At 35.5% G+C, this 24,770-nt stretch overlaps 1 protein-coding gene across 15 annotated transcripts in view; it reads left to right on the top strand.

Moving 5' to 3' along the window:
* Positions 1-24,770, top strand: part of MBD5 (methyl-CpG binding domain protein 5) — a 417,388-nt gene that overhangs the window by 40,212 nt on the left and 352,406 nt on the right. For 2 of the 15 annotated variants that reach the window (XM_081241903.1, XM_081241888.1), the window contains exon 2: positions 23,669-23,737. The exons of the other annotated variants lie outside the window; for them this stretch is intronic. The gene's annotated coding sequence lies outside the window, so the exon portion shown is untranslated. The remainder of the gene's footprint in view (positions 1-23,668; positions 23,738-24,770) is intronic. 15 annotated transcript variants of the gene reach the window in all.

Genomic DNA, 24,770 nt, shown 5'->3' with positions numbered 1-24,770 from the left:
ACATGAGAGTTTGACCTTCTGTTAACTGCTCGCTCTGTTTCCTTGGTAACCTGATAAGGGTAATATATCAGCTGTGTCACTAGGCAACATTGCTTATGGTAAAAATTGATAAACTTCATCTGTACTGATAGCACTACAAATACCTGGCAGGAAGCCATATCTTTGGGTTTCCCTGAATGTGGTGACTCTTATAAATGGATGTGTCCCTTGAAGGGATCCTGGAAGCTATGCCTATGGAGTTGTTACAAGAGATACTGACACCTGACCGGGCATGAGGCCTCTAAATCAGTGCAGCTTCCTCATCTGTCTGATGTGGGTCTCATCTTGTACTGAAGCCATGATCTAGGAGGCCATTACGTGGACTGCTACAAGGACTCCTGCAGAAGAGGAACAGCTGACACTGCCCTGCTGGCAAATATCAGTACTTGTCCTGTAACATTCTGGGTAGACTGTTGCCTGCTGTAGCTTGTGGTTGTCCTGTGAATCTGCATATTCAGTTGGATCTAAGAAGATTTTTTAGTGTGCTTTGAGGATCTGGCAACGTACACTTTGTTTCTGAGATCATGCTAAGGAGAGAATGTATTGGAAGAACAGAAGCAGATCTTAGATTAGTTATTTCACAGTAATGCTCCCTTTGAGATCATATCTAAATCCAGGAGTTTTTTCCACACTGGGTTGTAGAATACTTCCAACAAGTAACTTCTGTTGGAGAAAGTCTGATTTGGTTGTACACTGTAGTATTTATTTGTTCATTTGTCAAGTATTCCCACTGATGGTGCATTGATAGTTTCCTTTTTTGTTGCTTTTATGAATTAGGGATCATCTTAAGAAATAAGGAGATGATGAGTGATAATTGTAACCAGTTAGCACTTTGTGGGTACCTCATTTCACTTTCACTATGTCGTTGCTCTCTGTACCATGTTGATAGATTCTTCATCTAATTTTACTAACAGTTACTCAATTCTTCTATTTAAAATTTGCCCTTCTAGGTCATTTATAAGAAAGGATTTCATTCTCTGGTTATAATTTTAAGTGATGTGTTGTTACCAGTAGGTAAAGGAAAATATCACAAAGGTTCTTAAGAATTGAGAAAACACTTTAGACTAAAACCCAAATTTTTAGCTAATGCAGGATTCATTCATTTAATTTTTTTTAATATTACAGAAACAAGTAGTTCTCTTTTGAAAAATTGTAATGTATGGATAAATGAGAGTAAAGTTTCCAAATGTGTAATTTCATTGTTCAGAGATACCCACTGTTAGTATACATGTTTTTCATTACATACCTTTTGTTACTCTGTGTGAATATACAATGTAAAGGTAGAGGGAGGGAGGAAGTGAGAGACAGAGAAAAAGAGACATATCTATTCTATTATAATTTTTTTAATGGGGTCAAAATGTGCATACTGTTACACAACCTTTTTTCATTTGATACATCGTAAATATATTTTCATGGCCATACGTATTTATCAACATAATTTTAAAATTCAAGATAGAATTATACTAAATGGAAGAACCATAATTTATTTGATCAATTCACTATTGTTGGCATTTATGTTTTTTCCTTATTGACAGGAGTCTTTCTTAAGAGCTCACAGTAAATGGTTATACAGCCAGTGCTTTTTTCTGGATTTAACATTTATATAAATGTCACCTTATACTATGTTACTGTGTTTAGCAGCTATGTCACAATGCTGGATAATAAGGAGCTTGTGGGAAACTCTACAGTAGGTGGTTCCTATTTATATAAAGTATTGCTAAGTCATTTTATCCTTATTTTTTTCAATATCTTCATTAATTAAATAACACAAATACTGAATAAGATCAAAGGACAAAAGCATGTTATGCTTCCGTAAAGACTTCTCTGTATATCAACATAGCACTCTATTTTAGGGGTAAGATTAAGTCACTGGTGCTTTTATGTGATGATATATGTAATATCCATTTCAGTAATTTGATATTGTAGTATGTTTGCTACTAGTAGGACAGAGAAGTAATCCCAGCTGCTTTATTCAAAAGTATCACCACAATTGTTAAAGCATAAATCATTAAGAGAACCTCTGGAAAAACAAACCAACAAAATAATCCTCAGACAGAATGACCATTCTGTTTTATTATGTGGGACCAAGGTTCTTTAATGGAGAAATGAGTAGAGTACCAGGTATAAAAGTTTGAGGGCATATCTCTAGTTCACATTTCACCATCTTGTCCAAAAGTGTATTTTGGAGATTTTTTTTCATTTTTGCATTGTTAAACTTTATGCCATTCCTCTGATACTACATAGCACATTCTAGATTGTTAGAATTATAGAAAAGTCTGGCAACTTCACTGCTGTGAAAATTGGAAATACAGAAATAACATTATAAAAGAACTTAATACTATTTTGTTTATATAAGTCTTTTAAAATGTAAGTGTAAAACTTTAATATTACTATAAATTGATGGTAATTCCAAGTAAAGTAATAATTTAAACTATGTTTAAACTATGTCTAAAAATGATAGACATAGTTTAAAATATTGAGAATTATTTTCACTTAAAGTTAAAATCACTAATATTAGTCTAGTAGATTATGATATTCTCTCCCTATTTCTGACACACTCCAACTGTCTAACATAAGTAAATATACATAGATATTTATGTATGATGTATTTTTCTTTATATGTGTGTATATATAAAAATGTGGGTTTATGTATATGTACATACAGATATGTGAACAGTTAGCAGAGGGCCACAGTTATTGAGGCAGACATTGTGCTAAGTCACTTTATATTCTCATTTAATCCTCTTAATAATCCAGTGAAATGGGTACTCTTCTTAGCCCTCTTTTTTTTTTTTTTTTTTTTGCTGGTACGCGGGCCTCCCACTGTTGCGGCCCCTCACTGTTGCGGAGCACAGGCTCCGGACGCGCAGGCTCAACGGCCATGGCTCACGGGCCCAGCCACTCCGCGGCATGTGGGATCTTCCCAGACCGGGGCACGAACCCGTGTCCCCTGCACTGGCAGGCGGACTCGCAACCACTGCGCCACCAGGGAAGCCCTATCCCCTTTTTCTGAGATGAGAAAATTGACATGTAGAGAGAAGTGACTTGTCCACAGTTACACAATCATTAAATAATAGACCTTGGGACTCAGACTGAGGTCTCTCAATGCTTTAATGGTACTATAGCTAATATATATGCCCAGTATGTTTCTACCTGTTGGACTGTCTATTCATTAAAGATGATCTTAGATGTTTTCTCTGTGCTAGTTCAGCATTACCCATTTCTGTCCTCGAGTCCTCCTAGGTTACCCTCTGTCTTTAAAATGCATTCTGTTTTAAAACACTTTTAAAGAACAAAACTGGTTGTTTTGTTCTTTAAACTGGTTGTTTGTCCTACAGATTTTTCTTAGAAGATGTTATGTTGCATAACTCTCTTTTTAGTTGAAAATGGAATAAATGGTTAACATTCTGTGAGTTTTGTAATCATTAAGTTTTGTTTTTAAATAATTTTCATGGTGCGATCAAATACTAAATAGGAAAGATTATATGAAGAAAAAATTTGAAGTTCTTTGGATAGTACATGTTAACAAAATGTCTTACATGATCAGATGTTATCTTCTGGAGGAAATTATAGCTAAGTGTACATATCTATTCACCTTCTTTTAATCATAATATGCATCTAGAGAATTCAGTATGCCTAATTTGAACATAGTTTCTGCCCTGATCATACTATCTAATATAATATTAGCATTTATTAAAATAGATATAACATCTTGAGATTGACTGAAAGTCAGATACGAAACACATTTAGGTAATGGGACTATGTATACATATATTGTAGTTACCTGAAGTCTGCATAGTGAAAATGTGTCATCATTTAGTTAAAAATAAGTTTACTAAATTATACCATCTCACACAGTGTCATCCCTTGGGATAATATATTTTTGGATGCAAAACAGATTCCCATTTTACTAGGGATCAAACATCTAAAAAATTTATGGGCCAAAATACAGACTTTTGTCTTTATAGGTAATATTTCTATTTTAGAAATTATCAACATGGTTTGCTCTGTTTCTAAAAAATGCTTTTAGAAGTATCTATGTTATACAGCATAAAGAAAAATACTGGCTCCTTTCATTGTGATTTAGTTCAGCTTATTGTTGTTTTTATTCTGGGGGTATAACCTATATACCAACCAAGGGTTTGATTGAGTAGTGAGTTGAATGCTTTTAGATTTAACACATCACATAGCATATCACTTTAGTTCTTCAGGGGGCATCTGAATTCGTTGTTGTATAAAAACTGAATAAAATGGCACTTGATTACCCCCTGATAATAGAATATTACTTTCCATGACAGGCTCTTGTATTATGAATGTATCAGATTTCTTTATTAACTCAAAAATTTTATCATTCTAAATTTTCATATCTCCTGAAAGCTAGATAAGTTGGGTCTGACTGGGAGTAGTATTTCCTTTACCAGGGGTAACTGTTTATGTATGTTTTCTGCAAGTTTTCTAAACTACAATGATTTGACTGAGAAATATAAATTTCTGTTTTATTTTGTTAATGTTCTGGAGTACACATATGTAGCCCTAAAGTTTACCCTTTTAACAAAAATGTCATAGGAGATGAAGTGATAGATGCAGTGAATACTCCATCTAGGTTTCTTTGCAAACCCAAGGCCTTAGACCCCTCCCATAGAACTGGCCAAGAATCCTCACAAAGAAATATTTTAGTCTTCCACTTAGTACCTGATTTAATCTAAATAGCCTGCTCTCCTTAAAAGTATGAGATTCTCACTGTGATGATTTTTTGTTACTGTGTGACAAGAAGATAGATCAGGTCAAGACCCTACTGTAGTGATGAAGTCAGTTTAGAAGAGAAAAAGGTCACTGTTGCCTTAATTTTAGATTTACTGTGCTTTGTGTTTGTGTTGGGGGAGGTGGTAGTAGGTAAGTCAGACTGCGTATTAAACCCTTTCTCTTGATGTACAAATAAAACTCTTGGGCTTAAGGGGAGGACACACTGCTAAAATTGGTGGGTGTGAAGTTAATATTAAAATTCAGTATTGTAATTGTTTTTCATGAATCAGTTTAAAACTGTGTGAATGATTTTCTTATCCCTTTTCCTTCCTTGCTCTTTCATTTAAAAACATTGCCTCGGTGGAAACAAAAAATGTAGTGCGTATAAGTGGAAAGTAATAAACCTCAAAGGAATAGAATTTTTTATATGAGGAGTGGCAGTCATGATTTGGAAATGAGTGGCTGGAGGAATGCTGTCCTCCTACTTCCCCCAGCCTCTGGGGGAGGCTGTTAATCCCCAGTGTTAATACAAGGGTGCTGGGAGAGTAAAGGTTTCCTCCTCTAGAAAGGACTACCAGAGAAAGGTGTCCTCTGGGTTTCTATTAAGGCAAATAGGTCTCTAGACGGAGCATTTTGTGAAGACAGTGAGGCATAGGGGATTGTCAGTTGTTAATTAGTAATTACAGTAGCAGTAACAGAGGTGCAGTAGAAAAAGCATTGTCGGAAGGGATTATTGAAATGATGGCTCAGGGAAGAAGACAAGAGTAGAATGAGGCAACCAAGGAAGACTATAGATGACTCAGGGAGTGGCTAATGATAATGGGGCTGTAGGGCATATTGGGATAAACCGGATTTAGTCAGGTTTGTTTCTTGGGTTTTTTTGGTAGTCACAGGCAAAAGTAAAAACTGATTTACTCTGTTTGAAATCAGAATAGGAGTCTAGAATCCTGCCTGTGTACCTTTTTTCCTTGTCTGATCTCTATCCCCATTACCTTTCTTTACTAAAGCTCTAGACTAGGGTAAGAGAACTGGAAATAATTGTCCTGAAAATGTTATAACATTAGCTATTAGAACTTTTTTCATCTATAAATATTTCTATATGTATACCTAAAAGCAGGAACTCATTTTTTAAAAAACCATACTATTACTATCACACGTTAAAAAGTTAGAAATAGCCCTTAATTATCATCATACATGTCAGTTTTCAGATTTTTTCCAGTTGTAAGTTTGGTTTTTTGAGGGGGTTTTTTGTTTGTTTTCTGATTTTTTAGAGTTTACTTGAATCAGGATCTAAAGAAGATCCATACATTGCAATTGGTTGATGTATCTCTTAAGTGTTTCTGAATCTATAGCTTTTCCCTCTCAGGATTAATATTATTGATTAGACATGCTTTTATAGATACAATTTCTCTTACAGGGGTTTTAGCAAATAGCAATCTATACTGTAAGAAATATATGAGAAAGTACTTATCCAGTTTTTTATTGTTTCTACATCAATGTATTAATGATCAAAATAACTAGTTTTCAGAAAACAGGAAATTTAGTAATTAGCCAACTTATTCAATTGTAAATAACATCTGTGTAGTTGTTTTCTTAATTTGCCCTGCAAATGTGATCTTAGGAAGTAACTATCCTAAAACAACTATACCCCAATTTAAAAAGAAAAAAAAAAAGTAAGTATTCTGATTATCCTATCCTGGTTAGGAAAACAGGTCATAAAGTTGAAATGATTGGTGATTTGCCCTAGATCACCCTTAGAAACGATTTGAAAACTCAGAGCACTTGATTTTTTAGCAGAGTGATAAAGATGCTTTTGTCTTTCTGCTTTGTACTACAGCCAGGTGTGAATTTTAAAATAGGTTGTATGTAGTCTGAAGATGAGTATGATTGGTACTGTATCGATCAGGACAGACAATATTATGAAGTAGTGAGAAACAACCACAAAACCTCAGTGGTTTAAAACAACAAAGGTTTGTTTCTTGTTCTCCTTGCATGACCATCATGATCAGAGGTATCTCTGTTCATAATAATCACTTAGGGACCTTATGGAGCAGCCACCATTTCAATCATTGCTGATCATCAAACTGGAAAGAAAGTGGGGAGAAAAGAGCCCTGGAAGGTCTCACGTCTGCCATTAAATGATCCAGACCAGAAGTAACACATCCAATCACAAGGAGGTTGTGAAGTTAGTCACCTACCTGCCTAAGAGTAAAGAACTAGCTATTGGTAGGCAGTACAAATAATATTGTAAGTAATAATTCTGTTACTGGACTGTTGACATATCCATTCATTCATTCATTCACTTGTTTATTCATTCATTAATTGAATATTTATTGAATGGCTGCTATGTGCAAGTCACTGCACTGAACAGTGGAAATATTAAAGTGGTTGAATGCTTTTCATCCCTCCTCTCTAGGTTCTTAGAGTCTAGTAGAGACAAGAAGCAGGTTATTCTATATTAGGGATCAGCAAAGTGTCACCCACAGGCCAAATTTGGCCTGCAGCCTGTTTTTGTATGGCCCTTAAGCTAAAAATGTCTTAACATTTTTAAACAGTTGAAAAAGCAAATGAGCAAAAAAGAATATTCAACAGAAACTGTAAGTGGCCCACACAGCCTAAAATACTTACTATATGACCCTTTACAGTAAAGAAGTTTGCTGACCTCTGTTCTGTAACATCTGTATTTAAATTTGAAGCTCCTCAAACTCATTGCTATCTAGCCCATTGTCAGATAAAAGGCACACAGTTATCTTGTAAGCTCAGGATATCTCAACGGTGTGCCTTTTGTTTGACCTGTTACTGTATTTCGATGGAAATATATTTTTCTGTGTTGTTGGAATGGTGACTTTATTGGCATCTTGAGTGGTCTTGTTACTGGGCATTGGAGACATGGGATCTGTATTAGATTTGATGCATAGTTGCATAGCCACAAGATGGTCAGACCCCTTAAGTGGGTATATGTAGATATTAAGTAATGATTTCTTTGGGAACAGGAAGTAAAGCAGCCATAAGGTTATCTGCTTCTTCAGAGAAGTAACATCTAAATTTTATGGACTTTAGAAATCAAAGGCAGTGGATGGAAGTACACATAAAAGTAGATATTTTATTTTCCATTCTATGGATTGGGCTTCTCAATTAAGGATTATAATTGTAGATATTTCTTAAACTGAACAAGAGGCTGTGGTTCAAAGTATATGGGGTTCAAAGACTATATATGAAGTCCCTACTATGAATGAGGCAGCACTTGATATAGAAGGACAAATGAAAATCACTCCTGGTACTTCAGGTTCAAAATAAAGGAAGAGGGTATTCTGATTCAGGTTGAGAGAAATTATATGAAGCAAATATGGTTTATTCTACAGCAGTGTTGGAGGAAAAGCCTCCAAAATATACAACTTTTATAGCATGAGGAGAGAAAAGATGCCTTGAGCTTACATTTTATACAGTCTTATATTGACCATCAGAGCTCAATTCAATTATATACCCAATTTTATTTTATTTTTTTTTGCACTTAAGATTTTAGAACTCTGACAGATTCCACACCAGTTTTAGAATCTACTTAAGGTATTCTAATATGTGGAATGTAGATTGTCCATGGCAAAAACACCTGTTTAACAACAGTTTGTAGAATTCTAGTCTTGGCCAAGGTTAGCTTCTATCCTGTTCAGTTTATAGGAGCCAGGTTTTTATAGATCTGCGGAAAATCCTCTTTCAGTTCTGGAGCTTCAGAGCTTGAGCTCTTAAACGTTCCTCTCCACTATTTTACAAGCACTAGAGTTTGTTTTCTTAACAATAGGAAGCATACCTTTCCAAGTGATTCCGAAGGATCTTTCTAGTTTTATGACTATGACTGGATGACAGACGAGGCTCAGGTCTATGATTCCAGTAACTCTAATCAGATTCTGAGCTTGTATACTAAATGGCCTGTGTACTTAGTGGGTGCTTGTTGGCATAGTATTTTACTAGCCTTCTATTTGTTTTGATGACGAGCAGATTGCTCTAAATATGCCAGATGTGCCAGTATTTACTATGGATTATATGTGATCCACTTCCCATGGCTATTGACTGCTGCTATATGTAATTCTGAGATTATCATTTAAAATCAACTTTTCCTTATGTAGTCATTTTATTGTTAATTTGCATTAAGTGAACTACCCTACAATTTAGCCACTGCAAATGTACCATTACATAAGAAGGTCATGTGACTGACTGCCCTTTCTACGGTAGCTAAAATAGTCCAGTGTAAGTGTATATTACCCATACCTTTTTTTAAAAATAAATTTATTTATTATTTATTTTTGGCTGTGTTGGGTCTTTGTTGCTGCGTGCTGGCTTTCTCTAGTTGCCGCCAGTGGGGGCTACTCTTCATTGCGGTGCACGGGCTTCTCATTGCGGTGGCTTCTCTTGTTGCGGAGCACAGGCTCTAGGCGTGTGGGCTTCAGTAGTTGTGGCATGCGGGCTCAATAGTTGTGGCTCGCGGGCTCTATAGTTGTGGCCCGCGGGCTCTAAAGCGCAGGCTCAGTAGTTGTGGCGCACGGGCTAAGTTGCTCCGTGGCACATGGGATCTTCCCGGACCAGGGCTCAAACCCACGTCCCCTGCATTGGCAGGCACATTCTTAACTACTGTGCCACAAGGGAAATCCCTACCCATACTTCTTTTAACACACATCCTTTGACCCTTTCAGATCTCTAATTTCTATTAGTATGTTTGCTGGTAATCATGAACTTCCTTTGGTTAATGCTAATTGCAAACATAATTTCACATAACGGGTTATCATAGCTATAATTTGGAATCAGCCAATAATCCTGTCATTATGTTGGAAAATTTAATATCACAAAAAAATGGTGTATAATTGTCAATATTTTATTAACTATCAAAATATTTTATCATCAAAATATTTTATTCATGGAGATAAATGCTATACAGACTGGAACTAATGACCCAATACCTAACCTTCTAAGACACGTTTAAAGAAAAATGTTTAATATTGTTGACCCATCTCTCTCATCTATTCTCCATGTATAGCTTTTCTGTCTTCATTTTGAGAAATCCACTGAAATATATTTCCAGGTCAACCTCACTCAGGTTTTTAAAACAAAATTGAAATGATCGAGTATCTGAAGTTATTCATTGCCACCCAGGCCAGTTCTAATTCGTAAAATGCTGACCTGGAATTTCAGCAGAATTGTGAATAATTTGACTCTATTTGCCAATGTCAAAACCATTGGCTTTGTGTTGTCAATATCCTGAGTACTGGGTTAGACTTAACATATATCGGCGTTATCCTCTCTTATATCAGTCTTATGTCAGTGACTTTCAAATGTTTTAGAGGGTGACAGTACGGTTGGCAGGAGTAACTGCCCCTGAGGATATTGTAGTTAGAGAAGCAAAGTCAGTTTTGATAATGCAAATGAGAGAAAGTGAAGCTTCATAGAATATTTTGTTAGTGGGTAAATACAGAAAATAAAGCATTTTCTATGTGCCTTTGATTCTCAAGTCGGAGAGGCAGTCCCTGTCCATCCATGGCATCCCTATCTCAATTATAGCTGTGACCACTCTCCTGCCTATTAAAACTTGCCTTTGCATATTTTCATTAGTGTCCAGATCACAGAAGTTAATTTAATTTTAATTTAATAAAGCATGTTTGCACTTAATAAATACTACTTTATCTCTAGTGGATCTTTGGGGATTATTGAGACCAAAACAGACAAACAAAAACTTTAGTCTTATTGTGTAAAGGAAGTTTAGAATCAACGTGAAGGCGAAGTCTGAAGGTATGGATTTAGGGGCAAATGATTAATCTTTCCCTCAGTTAGAAGAGACATGTATTCATATACTAAATTTATGAGTGAGTAGTCATTCAGCTGAGGCATTTATATCTTGTGATGCAAGAGATGTCTTAAAATCATAACCCTTCAATAAAATTAGTATATATGGAAATTCTGTGTATTCTGTATTTAGTTTTAGACATGTCTTCTACAGCTAGCAAGTTTCAGCTAACATCAGAAAATGATCCAGGAATGTAGAGTCATGAGAGAAGCAGTAGTTTAATTTGTGTAAATATTCTTTTATTTTAAACGTGTGATTCTTTAGTTTTCTGAACTTTCGAGTTATATGTTTGGAACCTAGTATTTTACTAGTTGCTAAATAAATGTTTATTATTGAAAAAAATGATCTCATTGATTTTCCCATTTTATCCAACAGCATATCTAAAGTAGAAATGTGTGTTAATGTAAATACAACACTTACTATATATAATAATACTTTAAAAAATATACCTAACATCACATTTTGACCTAGCATTGTTTAGGCCTAAAACCTTTAGCATTGAGCCCCACTTTAAAGACTAGTTAGGCTTAAAATAGACTTTTTACATTCATTCTTAAAGTTTTTAAATGGTCTGGGAGAAAGATAAATACATATGTGGCTTTTCAGTAATTTGTGGATCTACTAAATTTTTTTTAACTTTTTATTTTATATTGGAGTATAGCTGATTAACAATGTTGTGATAGTTTCAGGTGCACAGCAAAGAGACTCAACCATACATATACATGTATTCATTTTCCCCCAGACTCCCCTGCCATCCAGGCTGCCACATAACATTGAGCAGAGCTCCCTGTGCTATACAGTAGGTCCTTGTTTGTTATCCTTTTTAAATATAGCAGTGTGTACATGTCAATCCCAAACTCCCTGACTATCCCTTCCCTTCCCCTTTCCCCCCTGGTAACCATAAGTTCATTCTCTAAGTCTGTGAGTCCGTTTCTGTTTGTAAATATGTTCATTTGTATCATTTCTTTTTCGGATCTACTAAATTTTAAAGTAAACAAGAATTATGAAGTAAGGAGAAAATGCTTAAAAGAAAACAAAAATATTCAAAAGGATTGCATATTATAATTACAACTATGTAAATATACAACTATTTAAACATTAAAAATGTTAGAAGGAAATGTAGTGAAATCCTGAATGATTTGTATTAAGGTGTAAAATTAGGGCCCTTTTTTCCCTTTCTTCTAGATTCCAATATTTCTGTAACATGGTTGTTACCTTTATGATGAGAAGAATAAATATGTTTTCACAAAACGCAATAAAGGAAGCTAGAATTAAATATAGAAAAGCATTTGCTGCTTCTAGTTATGGCAAATGTTTCAAAGGCACTTATATTAAATGTAAGGATAATTCAAGTACCCAAAAGACCATACTTCCTTTAGAGTATATATCAGTATAAGAAGCAGCTCATGGCTCATAGAGTCAGAGTTCTAGGCAATGTAAAGGCGGTTAAATAAATGTTAACTTGTTTGTTGTCTCCAAACCTTTGCATTCCCCCAAACACCTGAATAAAAACTCTGCGAGGATGGGGTTCTTTTCTTTTTAAATTATTATATCCCTAGCATTTATAGTCGTTCTGGGATATAGTAGTAGCAAAATAAGTATATGTTGAATGAGCAAATAAATAACACATGAGATATGCAGTTAACTCCTAATTAATTATGTTCCAGTGTAAATTACTTATGTTCTCTGTTCCCTTACTATCTCCCCTGGTTTAAGCTGTAAAACCAGAGGAATATGAAATTTGTCACAAGGATTAAAGATACCTTGAACTACAGAGAATGTATCAACATGGAGCCAAGCAAAATCAACCTTGATAAGCAGTTACATCCCCATTACTCGTAGCAAAACAACTTGCTCTGAGGAGGGATGAGAGTATAGTTGGCCCTCGGTATCGGCAAGTTCCACATTTGTGGAAGGGCTGACTATGGAACTTGAGCATCTGCAGATCCACATTGGGTCCTGGAACCACTCCAATGCACATACCAAGGGACTGCTGTACAGTTAGCAGGGCAGAGAGGTGATAGGCACATCCCATAAATCCTAATCTGCTTTCCGTAAATGGACCCTGTATTGCAGCACAACCCGAGGCGGCACTCACTCAGAAGGCTTTCTAGGTGGTTCCATGCATGCTCAGATGACCTGATGCACCCCACTCTGGGTCCACCCCAGAATCATAGCTTTAATCCTTCTGTTTCTTCCACATAGTGCCTACTGCACTGTCACTCATGCTTTTGTGGGGGAATTTCAGGTATCTTAGCACACAAACCATACAAAATATCAGTAACTGCTCATTTTGAAGGTGATTACATTTTTTAGGAGGTAAATCATTTAATCTTCCTCATGGCCAGTATACTCATTTCCTTTTATTCATTAGTGTGATAGATACTATGTAAATAATTTTTATACTCTTCTGAATCTTTCTGCTTTCTTTTGTTCTGTAGCCTCATTCTTTTTGGTTGCTGTGTCCTTCCATGCTTCTTTCCTCTTTAAGGAAATACTTTGCCCTTCTTGTGCAATATCAGAGGCATTTTTCATGGATCCTTTAGACTTTGTGAAAGTATAATTTCTTTTCTCTAGTCCTACACCTCTATAGTTTTAGGCTGAAACTGCTCTCTCCAGAACTACTGGAATGTTTATATGACAGGATCTCTCATTATGAAACCTGAATTTTCTGATTCTTGTCACTCATTCAGTGTTTTCTGTGGTATCTTCCCTTTCCTAGAGCACATATCCATCTCCCTGTCAAGCTTCCTTCAAGTCTCTTTATTCCTTTAGACTCTCACAGGTTCTCTAAACTCCTCAGGTCTTTGCCATTTTCCCAGGACCACCAGCATCTCATTGTTGATTGTTCTTCATCTCAGATGGTCATATTTCCCATTATTCATCTTTTGGTCTTTCTATATCTTCTCTGATTGACATTAGCTCATTCATTCACTTATTCATTCACCAGATATTTACGGAGTCACCACCATGCACCAGAGCTGTGCTAGGTATTAGGGTAAGTGGTAAACAAACATTGTCCGAAACCTTACGGAGTTTTCTGTCCAGTTGAAGGATTAAACATTAACCTCATACTTATACAATTGTTATACTTGCATTCCTTAATCTGCATGTGATTTCAGGGGAAGTAAGTTTTTATTACAGAACCGTCTTGTGCATTTGCAACCCAAAAAGGAATAAGATAATCTTACCTTTTTACTGGTAGCCTCGGCATAATTTCAAGACCATTTGGCATGTTTCCAACAAAAAGAGTAGGTTATCCCTTATAAAAATCTTGTTAATAATTGTAACCAATGTTCTTCTTGGCCATTTAGGCATGACTTCCTATGATTCTTACAACAAATTTATGAAGAAATGGGCACAAAGAAGTCAGTGGCCATAGTTATTCAGGCACTCTGTGAGAGAGTGGAGGTTCAAATCCAAGTTTGTTCAGTCCCAGAATCTGAACTCTGTTATTGCTCATATTTGCTGATTTCCACCACAAGTGAAATTAAAAGTCAAATGTATAAAATTTGTGTTGCCCCTTTGCTCTTACTAACCATCCAGTATATCTGCTCTGTAATATGTTAAGGAATTTTGTTTCAAAAATCAAGATACAACCATATTCACAAAGCCACTTTTTGGTTGGTTCACTTTGATTATGAAAGAGATTATGACTTTTGAAACATTGGGAAATACTCTCAAGTGGAAAATATTTTTGTAAAAGGATTGATTGCATATTAGTATCATTTACGATTTTAAATCAACCTCTGCTTGATTGAGAGTCACTAAACATACTTTGTTAAAAATTTTTTAAGTGAGAAGATGAAAAGTTATCATACGTGCTTCCCCCAAGTATATTTTGTATATTTTTCACTTTATAATATTCACTTAACATATTTCACCCAAAAATTATATATAGAGCATCCCAAGCAAGGCCCTGTATTCCACCATGCCCTTATTGAAATATTTCTCTTTTTATCCATTGCTTATATCATTTATAAAAAATATTTTTTAATCCTTCACATTTTCGCTATCAGGAAACTTTTTTCTGCTAGATAAAGACTGCACAAAAAAATTGAAAACCTGGCTTAGAAATACTATATAAAGTCTTTTTTTTGCCTGTTTGGAATTTAATACTTAGTTTCATTTTATAGAATACAGATTTATGTAGTACTTAAAAGCATTGGACTTGAAGTCAAATAACAAGATCTCTGCCTCGTTTTGCCATTAATATTGGGCAAATCACTTAACTACCTAACCTTTTCCATGCTTCTCTTCTCATATAAGATGCCACAAGCTCCCTGTGACATGCCTAACTGAAGCTTCATCTTTATTTTGGGATTATAAAATTCACCCAACTAGAATTTAAAATATTCCCAAAACAAGGACATATAAAACAAAAGATACTATATTATAATAGCCATTGAATAAATAAAACAATTTTGACAGATCTCAGTTAATATTTTCCCCTATTTTCTACCTCTTAAAATATAACTTTTTAAAATATTTAAATATTTCAGTATAATGTTTGTTGATTTCCAAGTCATTATTTCAGTATGTATAAATTTTTCATCATGTTACATTGATCTTTCAGTGGAAACTTGGGCCTGTTAAAGTCTTTGTCTGAGATTAAAAAAAAATGTCTTTAATAGTCTGTGTTTTTTGTTTTGTTTTTTAGAACCAAGCGATTAACCTTCACTGTGCAAATAGATACTTTTAAGAGTGATTCAAGCTTACCCTATATTGGCTCATCTTCTTTAAGAAAAAATTGTCTTCACTTTAAAAAAAATACATCACCTTGAATTCTTTGGAAGAAAGCCATTATGTAAATACAGGTTATCTTGTTACTATTTATAGAATATTTTTGCCATTTAATGGTGGCTGATTTTTCCCCCCCTGAGGCCTTTTTCTCTCATTCTGAAACAATCCACTCCCCTATCCTCCATCTCCAACTAATAGCATTTTCTTGTTGCCATCATTTTTCCTTATTTATTTGGTTGAGAATTGACACTGTTAATGACAGTGGGTTTTTAAAGAGTTGTATTAAACATTTTTGATTGTCTTTAAATTTGTTCTTATTTTTCTAATACAACGTTTTTGTCTTTTTTTGAAATATTTGGCTAATGGCTTCCATTGTATTTGATTATGGAAGTTGATGGGGAGATCTGTGAAGAAGAGAAAACACAGAAGGAGTACATATTTTATAACTGTAAACCAATACTTTCAGAAGAGTAACAGCATTTCTTTTCCTACCAATGGCACAGGATGTGGCAGGCCAAGAGAGGCCTGGGACCAAAGCTGATTTAGGCTGATAAGAGGTGACAGATAATGAGGGTCTCTGCAAACACAGAGCTTCAAGCAGAAAATTAGCTACCCTGGAGAGAATATAAATTCTCAAATAATAGAAGGTGGAGTCTAATTTTAAGTCAGAGAAGACCCTGAAAGCAGAAGTGAGTAGGTTCCAGCTACTAAGAAGCTGGCAGAAAAGGGATCAGTAGGAAGGAGGCAGAAGGAAACACTAGGCAGATTGACCCAGGGATGGATCCTCTGTGTCACAAAAATGTATTTGGTCTGAGTAGCCAACAGAGCAGGTCCTGACCACTGAAACAAGGGCGGGCTTAAGAAACACTGTCCAGGTTCAGGGCATTTCTGCTTGAGTGTGAGGAAACAAGGAATGGCTGGTTTTCTTGGCAGCCAGTGTAAAGCAAGGTTTCCCACATCACTGTTATAATTATTATAGTAATTATTGTTGATTGTGGCAGAGAAGGTAATCTAAATCTCATATTTTTAATAATGGCATTTTCTAACATCCAGTCCAAGAGAAACTGTTGTTATTACCTCAGCCTTTGAAACCTTTGCAAGATTCCTTGGGCACTAGAACAATTTCTGATATCCAGGGCTTTTAAAAGCTTTTTGGCTATTGTCACATAGTCTTTAGCTAGTTAGGAAGCCCCCCAACTTTTCTTTTTTAAAGGTGACCGTGGATCACGTTGAGAGAGTAACATTTACAGATACTGATATGTGTCCATAGTCCCTTATCTATAATTCTGAACTTTAAAAAGTTCAGAGGGGGGAGGGAGGGAACTCACACTTTTTAAATAAAAAATTAACTAAAAGTGTATTTAGTTAAGGCAGCAAAATCTGACTTGAACTTAACTCAGTTGGTCGCAAATCCAGAACTGAGTTTATGTGAGGCTATTTGTAGGCTTTATGTTTCCCATATGTGAATACTGCTATATTTTACTGCAGAAATATTTATGTTTGATTCTCAGGTGCTGCCCCAGTCACCTCTGGGGATGTCACATCATATATACTAAATGCACTCTATTACCTTTCTAAAATTAAAAACAAAACACATATATATCAGTGCTGAAATTCTGCTAGCCCCAATGGTTTTGAGTGAGAGGTATTGTGTCTGTTAGTAGTTTTAGTCATGTGACCCTGGGGTCACATACTTAGTCACCGTTAACTATGATAGACCTCATCATCCTGAAGAGAGTAATACAGGCAGTCTGTAATTTGTATATCAGTTTTTTCACTCAGAATCGCTTTATCATAGAAATGCTGTTTTACCTGGTGGTTATGCTTGGTGGTATTATGTCCCTTTAATCAATCCATAGTGTATTTAAGGCATAATATTAGCAGTGTTTCTATAGAAAATATTTTTAAATTGCACCTATCTCCTTTACTCCATCTTGGCTAGTCCTCAAACATAAACACACCCCTACTACAGCCTTCATGTGACTTCTGAGTCTCACTTATCCCATCATGCAATGAGAGTAGCAATTCCAACAGGCCCAGACCATTGCTAAAGGCTCCTTTAACCAACAGGATGCAGGGTGGAATGGAGTTCTTTTTGCTTCTTCTGGCTTCCCTATCATTCTTTTCATCTTTAGACTCTAGGAACTGCACTGCCTAATCCTTTTCCATTTATACCATCTGTAATTTTCATGTTTATTTGGAAGTAATGCGACTATTTTCCCTTCTTTCTTATGTACCACTTTACCTTTGTCTTTAATTTTGAACTATCCACTTAACTCTTCTCTGTCTTTCAATTTTCCTTTCATAAAAAAGTTTTTATTCAAAACTGCATGGTAGGTGAGCTATTAAGTAACTGACACCAGGAAGAAAGAAATATTAGAGCACTACTACCAAGAAGTTAGAAAAACTAGAAGCATGGCTTCTTGTCCATCATGACCTTTTATTTTCTTGCAGATTATTAGTTTATATGACAAGTCAGTTTGCTAAGGAATACACCCATTAGTACCTTTTCCTATAAATGATTTCCCAATTTCACTCTGTCCTGTATGTATACACATAATGTACATATTGGTACACTGCTTTTGAACAAATATCCTAGAAACTTTCCATGCAAACAAGTATCTTTTCTTAGAAAGTAATCATATGAGAGACTATGTACTTATTTCAGTGCTGTTGCTTTGCTTAAATACTTTTGGAACTCCTTAGGTTGTCTAAACAGTATGACATCATTTTGAATGTTATCTGTATTATCAGTCATTTTTTGAGGGCTAAGTTTGAATTAACAAGCAACTGTCTTTCTGAGTAATGTCTGATAAGCAAAGTTTTGTTTTTGTGCTTTGTTTCTTGGTCAAAAAGAAGTGAAAGTTTAAAATCAGTAGAATTCTGTTGGGCTTTTAAATAGATTCTTACAGTAGTTCTAGAAGAGAAGGTTCAAAGCTATTCAGAACAATGTAGCCCTGTAATCCTATACTTTGTTTTTTGTTTTTGGGGGTTTTTTGGCCACACCCTGTGGCATGTGGATCTTAGTTCCCCAACTAGGGATCTAGGGATCAAACCCATGCCCCCTGCAGTGGGAGCATGGAGTTTTAACCACTGGACCGTGAGGGAAGTCCCTGTAATCCTGTACTTTGAATAGAGCAACATTTATTTGGTGTATAAGTTTTTGTACGTTAATTTAAAATACATGCTATTCTTAGGTTTATTATTTTGTAACATTTAAACATTCAGATACAGACACTAAATGATATGGATTATTAGGAAGGTGAAGCTATGGAAATTCAGATACAAAAGAAAGAGTTTTCTTGAAAACTTAGCATGTTTCAATTCTTCTTTCATTGCTTTGAGCTGATGAATTTATCTGGAAGAGCAGAAGAGACTGATCTGGAATAACATTTTATTAAGTACCCACAAAATAATGGGTAATTACTGGGTATTATATATTCATTATCTTGTTTAATCTTCATAACAGTTTTGGAGATACTTACTCTATTCCCTTTTATAGATGAGGAAATTGAGATCCAGAGAACTGAAGATTTTACCATGTCCTTGATCACATGGCTTCTGAGCCTCTGACTTTTGTATTTAGCCCTAAATTTTTTACACCATGCCTACTATCCTTTGACCAATTAGTGGTATATTCTATTATTATATAGTGAGACAGTGAGACCTTTTCTTACAGATACAATGCCATCAGATTAATTACAGTATTCATTATTTGTACTCCAATGGCAGAATTTTTCAGTATGGTGTATTGGAGGTCTTCACTTACAGAAAACTCTCCAAACTATTTACCCCATCCCGGATGATACTATGTGATTGACTTGGCCCCTGAGTATCTATCTACCCTCATTTGCAATCCAAATTAACCTATTTCTTGACACACCAAACTTGTTTCTCCTTTAGGACATTTACACAAGTTGTTCCCTCTACCTAGAATGTTCTTCTCTCAGTCTTTCCGTAGGTGGCTCTTGTTAGTCAGATCTCAGCTTAAATGTTAACTCCTTAGAAAAGTCTTCTCCAACCACCACCAAATCTAAAGAAATCACTCAAGTCACATTACCTTGTTTTAATTCTGTTTATGGCACTTACTACTATCCTGTATTTTTCTGTTTATTTATGTATTTATTGTCCCCCTAACTAATAGAATGTAAGCTCCATGAGAGCAGGAACCTTGTCTATCTTGTTCACCACTTAATCACCAGAACCTTAAACAGCCTAGCCAAGAAATAGCTGTAGGAATAAATGAATGAATTGTGTCTAGAAAATATAACAGATTATTCAGATTACAGAAAACTAGGAATAATGTGGATTTAGAGATATTTGGACCAGTGATTCTCATAGCCTGCTAAAATAACCTGGCTAGCAGCATCAGCATCACCTGGGACTTTGATAGAAAAGCAAATTCCAAGGACCTAGCCAAGAGCTATTGAATCAGAAACTCTGGAGGTGGGACCTCTCAGTCTGTTTTTTATTAAAACAGAGACCAGCTGCTCCAAAGAGTAATTAAATTTTTAAGAAGTTGCAGACAAAGCTTGATCAAAGAAATGCATTGGCATTCTAAGGATTAGTATAATCTAGTATCTCCTATAGATCTTAGAAGGAAAATTAAGTACAGAGCCCTGTATTTGAAGCCCATTGCTCTAAACTGAAGGTTTACTCAGGGACATTAAAATATTTTCACAATCCCACTTAAATTTTATCTGTCTTGAAATATTGATTTCTACTGTCATTTTCATATGTACCCATTAAGTAGTGTTCAGCTGAGTTTAGTGGTATGAGTACATATAAAGTAATTCAAAAAAAAGAATGAATCCAGAATGGCATCTGCGTTGATATTTTGAGATATTGATGTTTTTTCTATCAGGCACAGTACCAAAGCCTTATCTTTTTTGATCTAGAAGATAATATTGTAAAAAATAATATGCTTAATTTTCTAAAAGTCTAACCATTTTTGAAGAGGAAGAAATGTATTGTAACTTATGGAATGGCAGCCACAAGCCAGGTACATACAAGTATCAGAGCTAATAGGTATAGAATCTGCTATTCAGAGAGTAAGATAAGTGACTTGACCAAAATTCCATGGGTTCTGTGCCAGAGACAGGCTTCAAACCTAAGTGTGTCTATTTCCAAAGCCAGTGCTTTTTCTACCATTGGATGCTGCCTCATAACGCCAGTGTAAAAGACCAGGTGAATCGTCTTAAAACATTACTGGAAGCTAGCAGGGTATAAATAATAAATGAAAAATAAAATTACCACAAGTTATACTCTTTCTTCACTAAATATAGTTAAAAGGTTAACATTACTCTCAGCATATGCCTAATCACTTGAAAATGTTGGATCACAATTAAGAAATCCAGATTCAACAACTCTTTTTAACAGGTGGGAAAATGTTGTTTGTCATAGAAATGTTCATTTTCAAATTCTTGAAAGAACACAGTGAATATTAAGATAACATTATTTAAAGAAGCATTTGAGAGTGAACAAATTTCCCCATATTCTTTTGCTTTAGAAATTAAAACTACTTCCTTATGTTATTTTTACATTAGATCTTGAAGGGAATACAAAATTAAATGTAATTGCTGGGAAATTATTTATAGCTGACAGCCTGTCATATTTTATATTATTGGTTGCATTATTTAATCCCTTTAATACATATACAATCTATATTTAAGTAAAAAGTACACTTGATTTATTTAGTATTAAAGTGCTTTAGTAATATAGGGTGTATTTTAAGGAAATACCTTTATTTGAAGACTTTATTTTCAGGTGCTTAAAATTTATTCCTTTCTTATGAAAGGTGGGAACATTTATTAATTAGATTTAACATTTATAAAGTGTTTTGAGAGTGTGTAGAATAGTATAAATACAAATTACTTATTATGAGCAATATATGTCTCCATGCATAATACTCATTTTTAAATTAATTCCATTAATTTGAGTTAGATTATTTTTGAAGTATTCTTGCTACCTTCAACAGAGTTGGAAAAAAAAAATTCAGAGTGAAGAAGCAGTTTCAGGTGTTTTTCAGTGTTTGCAAGTGTTAAATGTTAATTGGGATCCCTGAGCTATAAAGCCACCATGTGTGGGAGAAGGGAAATTGAAGTACCCTTTTCTTCTTAAAAGACAATATAGGGCTTCCCTGGTGGCGCAGTGGTTGAGAGTCCGCCTGCCGATGCAGGGGACACGGGTTCGTGCCCCCGCCTGGGAAGATCCCACATGCCGCGGAGTGGCTGGGTCCGTGAGCCATGGCCGCTGAGCCTGCGCGTCCGGAGCCTGTGCTCCGCAACGGGAGAGGCCACAACAGTGAGAGGCCCGCGTACCGCAAAAAAAGGTATTAAAAAGACAATATAGGGGCTTCCCTGGTGGCGCAGTGGTTGAGAGTCTGCCTGCAGATGCAGGGGACATGGGTTCGTGCCCTGGTCCGGGAGGATCCCGCGTGCCGCGGAGCGGCTGGGCCCGTGAGCCATGGCCGCTGAGCCTGCGCGTCCAGAGCCTGTGGTTCACAATGGGAGAGGCCACAACAGTGAGAGGCCCGCGTACCGCAAAAAAAAAAAAAAAAAAAAGAGAGAATATAGAAAGTCATTGAAATATTGTTAAGAGTTAAAAGAGCAATATTATCAAATTTTAATTACCCCAGGACAAATTGTATAATCAGTTTAACATTTACACTTTTCCTTTTCTTTCTTTCTTTGATATGCTTTTGACTATTTAAAAGCTAATTACAAGAGAACAGAGAAGGAAAAGGAAAATGATGCAGACAGACTATGAACATTTAATTTAACCTGGTAATTTGTTAGATGTTCTGGAAAAAACGGGGGATAAATTGCTGAAAAAGCTACAGAACTATAAAGTATTGTTCTTCCTTATCTTAAAGCAGTGGTTCTCAACTCCTCATGGCACATTGCACAATGTTTGGAGATATTTTTGATTGTCCTCACCTGAGAGTAGCAAGATATTACTACTGGCCTCTAGTGGGTAGAGGTCAGATATGCTGCGCTAAACATCTTACAGTGCACAAGACAACCCCCAACAACAAAGAGTTATCCAGTCCAAAAATATCAGTAGTGTTAGGCTGAGAAACTCTGATGTAGAAAGAGGCACACCTCTCTCAAAAATAATATAAATACAGAGAGATTATGCATAAGGCCATACAACTACTAAATGAAGTGGCCAGAACTTGAACTTGGATCTTCTGATGCCAGGCATTGTGCTTTCCTTGGCTCTTACTGTCCTTAGAATCAAAATTTCATTTATCTTTGGAGAATTATGGTGGAGTGGAGGAGGAACAAGAGAATCATCAGAGTCAATGCTATGTCTCCATTTCTGTTATGTTCCTCTTAATTGTAGTATAATTGGGTTTATATTTTGTTTTTTTAGATGTCTTATTTATGCAGTCTCTGGTAGTACCCTTTGTTTTGGAATTGATAGCTTCAATTTTTCCCCATTAAAAACTTAATCGATACATACTATCAATGTTTTTTTTCAATTCAAGGTATCTAGTAAGGCATACCATAAATGTATAAGAATTTTAAGACAAAATTCTAGCTTTGAGGGAAACTACAGTATAAAAGAAAATGAAACCTTTAAAATGTGAGAGAAATTATTCAAAAGGTGAGTTGAACAAGGATAGAAACTATCTTGCATCTAAAATTGTTTGCAGGAAACTGCCTAAATGTCCATGAACAGGAAATGTTTAGGTACATGACAATATTTAAATATAAAGGATTATTATGTACTCATTATAAATGATGTTTATGATGAATTTGTAATAACAAAGGTACATCCTCATGTTTAGTGAAAAAAATTAAAACGATACAAAATATATATAGCTGCTTTTGGCGAAAAATAAAAGATATAGAAAAAATACTGGCAGATAAAATATCTGGTATATAGTATTACTTACAAATTCAAACTGGTGGTACTACAGTATTCTACTAAACAAAGTAGGTTATATTGATCCATTCATTCATGTACCAAAATATTTTCTTAATGCCTTGTAAGTTTCAAGCACTATGCTACATTCTAGACATAAGGCAGGAAACAGGAGAAGCACAAAACTTTTCCTTAAAATGCTAAGAGTCTTATCTGGGCAGACAGACAGGTAGGCAATAACAAACTATGCTAGGTAGTAAAGGAGTCCTGTGGGAGTATATAGGCAGAAGCCCTGTATTGTTATTAGTAAGTGTAGGCTAGGTTAATCTTGGTAGCAAATTAACCCAGATATCTCAGTAATTTATTACACAAGGAATTTGCTTTTCACACAAGTAATATCCAGTTTATATCAGGCATTTCTCCTCCATCTTGCTTCTTCAGGTGGCTTCTTCAGGTGTCATGACAGAGGAAGTAGGAAGTAGAGAATTGGACATTTTTAAGGACAATCCTGTAAGTTGTTTACTTCTTTTTCCTCTCATCTTCCTGGCCAGAAATCAACCTCATTCCCCCAACCTTACTGGAAGGCATGCTAGAAAATGCAGAGGAGGTACATTTGACTATTGGTTGAGCACCAGCTCTGCCACTGGCCTATACCACAGACTGGACATAGGAAAGGCCTCCCTGGAAGCTGTGGCATTTAAATTGAGACCTGAAAAATAAGTAGTTACCTAGACCAGTAAAGACATGGAAAAATTATTTCAGGTAGGAATAATCTTGTACCAATGCCTAGAGGAGAGAGAAGGATGACCCTTCAAAGAACTGGAAATTCAGTATTTGAGCTTTGAATGTAGGGGGAGGGCAGGCAGGGGCACATTCATGAAGGACTTTATAAGTTGTGTTAAGGTATTTAAAAATTATTCTGAAGGCGAGGAGAAGCCACTGGAAGGTTTAAAGCATGATAAAGTTTGAGCAATGTGAGTAGAGTAATGTAATAAAGTTTGCATTTTAGAAAAGTCATTCTGGTTGCCGTGAAGAGTATGGATTGAAGGAGAGCAAGATTGTAGGTGCGAGGCCAGTTAAGAATCTCCAGTATCAGTCCAGTTAAACAATGATGGTGACCTGTAGGAAGAATAGGGATAGAAAGTAATAGATTGGAGAGATATTTAAGAGTTATAGTTGTTGGAATTTCGTAGTTCATTGGAAGAACAGTAATAAGTGGGTTATTTGGGGGATGGGGAGTGATTAATTCAGTTTGAGATATTTTGAGTTCAAGACATAAACATATAAACCATCAGAGTGTTTCTGTCTGAATGAAAGATTTGAATACATAGATAGGTCTAGAAATCAGAAGAGAGATCTGAGCTGGAGATACAGATTTGGGATTTATCAGCATATAGATCATAACTTAAGCCACAAGAGTAGATGAGTTTGTACATGCATACTGTAAAAAGGAAGAAGGCCTGTGGCAGAGCCCTGTGGACAACATTTAAGGCAGAGGTTCTTAATTTTCACACTGTGTCTGAATCACCTAATGAGGTTTCTA

This window comes from Mesoplodon bidens (genome assembly GCF_964165515.1).
Source record: "Mesoplodon bidens genome assembly, chromosome: 8".
NCBI classification, from domain to species: Eukaryota; Metazoa; Chordata; class Mammalia; order Artiodactyla; family Ziphiidae; genus Mesoplodon; species Mesoplodon bidens.
The sequence above is the reverse complement of the archived record's forward strand: the minus strand, read 5'-3'. Positions and strand labels throughout refer to the sequence as shown.